Here is a 6,508-nt window from a genome sequence, read left to right as displayed (position 1 = left end):
GAGTCAACTCTACTACGCGGGGCGTAAAACCATATACGCGGGGCGTAAAACCATATACGCGGGGCGTATCACCATATACGCGGGGCATAAAAGGTAGTTCTTCAACGTAAAAAGATCAGAGACTCATTTACGCGGGGCGTACTTCAGATACACAGGGCGTATTTGAGACAATTAGACACAGAATTGGTCCACATGCAGGAGATTTCTGACGGAATGGGCGTATACGTGGGGCGTGCCTCACCATACGCGGGGCGTATTATGGGATTTCTGCACTCAATGATGTTGCTCCATACTTGTACCTTATGAAGTTACAACTCTACCCCTAGCTTGATGTATAAATAAGAGTGACTAGCACTCATTTAGATACCTTCTACTTTCTATCTTCTACCTCTACCTTACCTAGATAGTTGTTGTATAGTTTTGGTTTTAGATTGGGTTTATGTAATAAAACTCTCCCACCTCGAGAGCTTGTTCGGTTATTCCGGCGTTCCATCAACGTTCCGCTCCATCATTCATCACCAAGCTCGAGAGTTCCACCTCCAAGTCCTAAGAGACGGCCTTGAGTCCGGTTGCCTAGTCCCGAGGGCCGATTCTTCCCTCTTCACTTGCTAACTAGCTTGCACTCTTCCTATGTACTAGGCTTGGTTGTATTCCTCATTTATGCTTTCCATATTTATAATATATGATTTGCAATTTCCGTTTCTATATACGTGTTGATGTTTATTGCTTGTTTTGATACTCATAATTGACTATTGTGTAGGGGAACGCGATTTCCGACGCCATTCGGGCTATCTTTAGGGACTCATATAGGTGTTGCCTTACCGGAAGTGACAAACCGAAAACCGTAGGAATTGACAAGCCATGGAACTTACGGGCCCTAGTTTCTGACCCCCAGCATTAGACACGCCTTGACTAGGAACCACGTAGTCTAAGTACTTCACGGGTCGGTCGAACTACACGTAGTCGTCTTTGCAAGAGTAAATTGTCAATCGAATATATTCGGAGTCATTGCCTTTTATATTTATAACTTATCGTCGCCCATATCATTCCGTGGAGTTTTCCGTTACATAAACCTGTGTCGCCAATAGTTTAGAAGTAGTTTGTAGTTGTGTCGCACACCAATCCCAAAGTATACACCGCTTAGATAACGTCTAAAATCGAGTCATCTAATACTTGCAATTATAAATCCCGTGGATTCGATACCCGGTCTTAACCGGATTATTACTTGATACGACGGGGTACACTTGCCCCTAAGTAGTCGTAGCGTCTAAGTAGAGTCAAGAGCAATTTATAAAGACCACATCCGTAGACATAGCACATTCACCGCAATACATATTTAGTCGTCGTAAGAAACTCTACCACTAGGCGCTACGCCTATCAGTAGACCATTTTTAGCCACGGGTAGAGCATTGATAAACGTAGGAGAGGGACAACTATTCTTGAGGATTAATGGGGAAGAAGTCATTTTCAAAATGAATGAGGCAATGAGACGTGCAAATAATAATGATGACACATGCTGTTTCTTGGATGATTTTCAAAGTCTTTCTACTTTGCAGGAACAGGACACTCTGGAGACTTTATTGGGAGAAGAAGTGAACATATGTGAAGGAACAGGCTGTTCCATTGAATCCAACCTACCAACACCTCCTTTCGATCCGACTGTTCCTACTCATTAAGAACCACCGGAGATACCAAATGTGTCGGTGTCTAAACCAGAATTGAAACCGTTGCCTGCAGACCTCGAGTATGCTTTCCTTGAACCACCCAGCGGAAGTCCAGTCATCATATCCTCGAAGTTAACTCCGGATCAGAAGGCACAACTCATGGCCGTTTTGCGAAGGAACAAGGATGCAATCGCATGGAAAATAGATGACATAAAAGGTATCACTCCAACAGTCTGTGTCCACAGAATCTTGATGGAAAAGGAGCACAAGCCATCTGTCCAGCCGCAACGCAGACTGAATCCCCAGATGAAGGAGGTTGTGTGAAAAGAGGTGATCAAGCTTCTTGATGCCGGTATTATCTACCCGATCTCTGACAGTGTGTGGACCAGCCTTGTTCACGTTGTACCAAAGAAGGAAGGAACAACCGTAGTCATCAACGAGAAAGACGAGTTGGTGCCCATAAGAACAATAACTGGATGATGAGTTTGTGTTGATTATAGAAAGCTCAACGAAGCCACGAGGAAGGATCATTTCCCTTTGCCCTTCATTGATCAGATGTTAGAGCGGTTAGCGGGATATGCCTTCTATTGTTTTCTCGACGGTTATTTAGGATACAACCAGATCGCAATTCATAGTGAGGATCAAGAGAAGACAACGTTCACATGTCCGTATGGGACTTATGCTTACAAACGAATGTCGTTCGGACTGTGCAACGCTCTAGCCACGTTCCAAAGATGTATGATGTCCATTTTTCATGACATGGTGGAGCGGACCGTAGAAATATTCATGGACGACTTCTCTGTGTATGGAAACTCTTTTGATAGCTGTCTTAACAACCTCGAAGTCGTGCTTGTGCGATGCAAGGAGACCCACTTGGTCTTGAATTGGGAGAAATGCCACTTCATGGTTACGGGCGGAATTGTTCTCGGGCATAAAATTTCAGAAAAAGGGATGGAAGTGGGCAAATCGAAGGTGGAAGTGATAGAAAAGCTGGCTGCTCCGGCCAATGTAAAAGATGTGCGAAGTTTTCTGGGGCACGCAGGGTTTTACCGCAGGTTTATCAAAGATTTTTCAAAGCTTGCACTACCCTTGTCAACCTTACTTCATAAGGAAGCGAAATTTTCGTTTGACGCAAGCTGTTTAAAGGCGTTTGAACTCTTAAAGAGCAAGCTGATCAACTCGCCTATACTGACAGGACCCGACTGGGAGAAACCTTTTGAGATGATGTGCGACGCAAGCGATACTTGTGTGGGAGTCGTTCTTGGACAAAGGATAGAAAAAAAGTTTAGGGCAATTTACTATGCAAGCAAGACATTAAACGAGGCCCAGCAGAACTACACCACTACAGAGAAGGAACTTCTTGCAGTTGTGTATGCCTTCGACAAATTTCGGCCCTACTTAGTGTTATCCAAAGTAGTTGTGCACACAGACCACGCTGCGTTGCGCTACTTGTTCGCAAAAAAGGATGCTAAGCCTAGGTTAATCCGCTGGCTATTATTGCTTCAAGAGTTTGATCTCGAAATTAAGGATAAAAAGGGAACGAAAAATGTCGCTGCTGATCATTTGTCAAGGATTTCTCACCAAGGCAGCCAGGAACAACCAGAGATTTTGGAAAAATTTCCAGACGAGCATCTATATGCCGCACAGCCTGCGCCATGGTTTGCCGATATTGCTAATTACCTAGCGAGTTCGCTTAAGCCGCACAACCTGTCCACTAATCAGAGGAGGAAGTTTTTTGCTGAAATTAAATATTATTTTTGGGAAGACCCCTATCTTTTCAGGTTGTGCGCTGATCAAATTATCCGAAGATGTATATCTCAGGAGAAGCAATAGGATGTTCTAAGCCATTGTCATGACCGAGAAGCTGGAGGGCACCATAGCGCTAGCAGAACTGCAGCCAAGGTTCTTCAATCAGGTTTTTTCTGGCCAACACTTTTTAAAGATGCACATCTATTTGTTAGCACTTGCAATGAGTGCCAACGAACAGGCAATATCTCGGCTAGAAATGCCATGCCCCTCAACAATATAGTTGTTTGTGAAATTTTTGATATCTGGGGAATAGATTTTATGGATCCATTCCCTACGTCTTTCGGGAATAAATATATCTTAGTGGTTGTAGATTATGTGAGCAAGTGGGTTGAAGCAATGGCTAGTCCCACCAATGACGCCCGTGTGGTTGTAAAATTCCTGAAAAGGTTGTTTGCCAGATTCGGTGTCCCACGAGCGATCATTAGTGATCAAGGAACCCATTTTTTCAATGCTAAATTTGAAAAGCTGATGGGCAAGCTTGGAGTCTCTCACAGAATTGCCACACCTTACCATCCACAAACAAGTGGACAGGTGGAGATTTCCAATCATGAAATCAAAAGAATTTTAGAAAAAACTGTTGGCAGTTCTAGGAGAGACTGGGCAAACAAGCTTGACGATGCTCTTTGGGCATATAGGACGGCCTATAAAACACCAATTGGAATGTCTCCATTTAGATTGTTATACGGAAAATCTTGTCACCTGTCGGTTGAAATGGAACACAGGGCTTTTTGGGCATTAACATTTTTAAATTTTGAGCAACAGGCTGTTGGAGATCAGCGAAAACTTCAACTCTGTGACATGGAAGAGTTCAGGCTGTTCTCGTACGAGAATGCAATAAACTACAAAGAGAAGACCAAACAGTGGCACGACAAAAAGATCCAGGAAAAGGTCTTTCACGAAGGGCAAAATGTCCTGTTATACAATTCAAGGCTGAGGCTGTTTCCAGGAAAGCTAAAGTCGCGATGGTCAGGACCATTCACTGTAAACAAGGTGTTCGAGCATGGAACTGTGGAAATTTTCAAAAACGGTGATGCCCCTTTCAAAGTGAATGGGCAGCGTCTCAAATCGTACCTTGAGAATGACCACAAGAGGAAGATTGACACTGTTCACTTCCAGGACCCTCCGCACCAATAACCAGAGACACAGGGTGTTCGCTGCAAACACCAATTGCAGCAGGAAAGTACCCCTCCAAACAAGTTTTTTGTTATTATTTATTTTAATCTCCCTCATCATGTGTTAAGTCATTATCCTGATAACAATTACATTGTCTCATTTTTGCTTTAACCATGCATTCAAGTCAAATCAATATATTCACAAGGAAAGATATAAAACTTCCACCCTTGTCAATAAGAGTGAAGTTTTAAGTTTTGCTTGTGTAATCTTTGGAAGGATGAGGAGCTAGGTCGTAATAGTTTTTTTTTGGGGGGGGGGGGAATAAATTCAAAAATAAAAATAAAAATAATAAACACACAAATCAGGAAGATAAGGGATGCGTCAAATCCACTGTCATTAGGCGGTAATTTCAGCCTAATCGTCCCCTTGGTAAAATACAAAGTAGATAGTGTGCCGTAAATGCAAGATTTATGGTACCCTCGCGTCTTTTCGCCTGGAGTAATCATCTATCAATATGACTTAGTCCAGGTGGCAGATTAGGAGATGGTCTTTAGGGCGGTAGTTCAAGAGATCTGTCTCCTCTTTTCTACTTAAAGGACGCAGACTGCTGGGTACCCTAATTAGTCTTTACGCACTATTCTCTCTCCCCTTTACCAAGATTTTTGTTTCTCTCATACACGGTTGCGGAGGCACCTATTTAGTTTGATTTACAAATGAGAACTCGTGGTTCGGGAAAGCACGTAAAAGTCGAGGGCTCGACCAAGAAAGAAAAAGCAAAAGGCAAGATGACGGAATCCAGCACGGTCGCTTTCGTTCCGGATGAAAAGCTAGTGAAGAAAATTTCTCAGTTCAAAGATGCAACAGTGCAAGCGTACTACGAAGATCTGGCTAAACTTGAATTCGGGCCTATAAGAACAGTTTGTTGGGACACCTTGAAGCGGCTAAAGCTTGACGAACGCGTGCGCACGCTCATGGAGGCCGGCCATTTCGGCTGCTTCTTTGAGATGAAGGAGCCGGCATACAAAGAACTGACATTAGAGTTCCTGGCTACTTTTAAGCACGATGCTGAGATCAGTGATCCTGAAGAAGATGGGAAGTTCAGTTTCAGGCTCATGGGTCACACTCAGAGGCCTTCGCTCAACTTGTTTAACCAAATGTTAGGCGCTGTGGACGATGATGACCTGGAGTCCGGGAGCTACAAGGAAGCATTCACCAAGACCCCTGATGTCTTTGACCCTACTGCCTTCTAGAATTCTATTTCAGGTCAGCAACATTATGATGGGAGCGTTTCCAAGGCGTCAAATATTGATGACTATGTTGTTCGTTACTTGCACAAGCTGGTGTCCGGCACAATCTTTGCTCAAGAAAATCAAGCCACTATGCCGCATGCAGACCTTACAGCTTTGTGGAGTATGGCAATCGGGCCAAGAATGAATTTAGGTTACTGGTTTGGGGAGTACATCAGTGCTTTTTGTAAGAAGAACTCTTCGCTCATTTGCTGCGGGAGCATTGTCACTAGAATTGCTAAATCTATCAGAGTTTTTAAGCCTGAGGACCACTCTCGGTTCACTATTGTGAACCACCCAGACCAGATTGATCTCCGAAGTCTGCAGAAAATGTTGTTTGGTAAGATGGTGAATGGAAAGTGGGTTTGGATGTCGAACTTTGTTGCATCAAGGAAAGTCGAAAGCCGGAAGAGGAAAAATGAACCAACTGTGTCGGTATCATCGGATTCCGAACAAGTTGAGCGGCCAAAGGATCTGGATTTCTATAAGAAATGTGCAAAGCTTTCGAGCGAGGACATCTATGACAAGTTCAACGCCCTGTTTTCTCAAAACCAAGCCAACCGAGAAATGATATTTGCACTTCAGCAAAAGTATGAGTCACAACAGGGATCAATAGACATGCTCAAAACCATCTGT

Source organism: Euphorbia lathyris, chromosome 7 (assembly GCF_963576675.1).
Source record: "Euphorbia lathyris chromosome 7, ddEupLath1.1, whole genome shotgun sequence".
Taxonomy (NCBI): Eukaryota; Viridiplantae; Streptophyta; class Magnoliopsida; order Malpighiales; family Euphorbiaceae; genus Euphorbia; species Euphorbia lathyris.
This window is presented reverse-complemented; position numbering follows the sequence as displayed.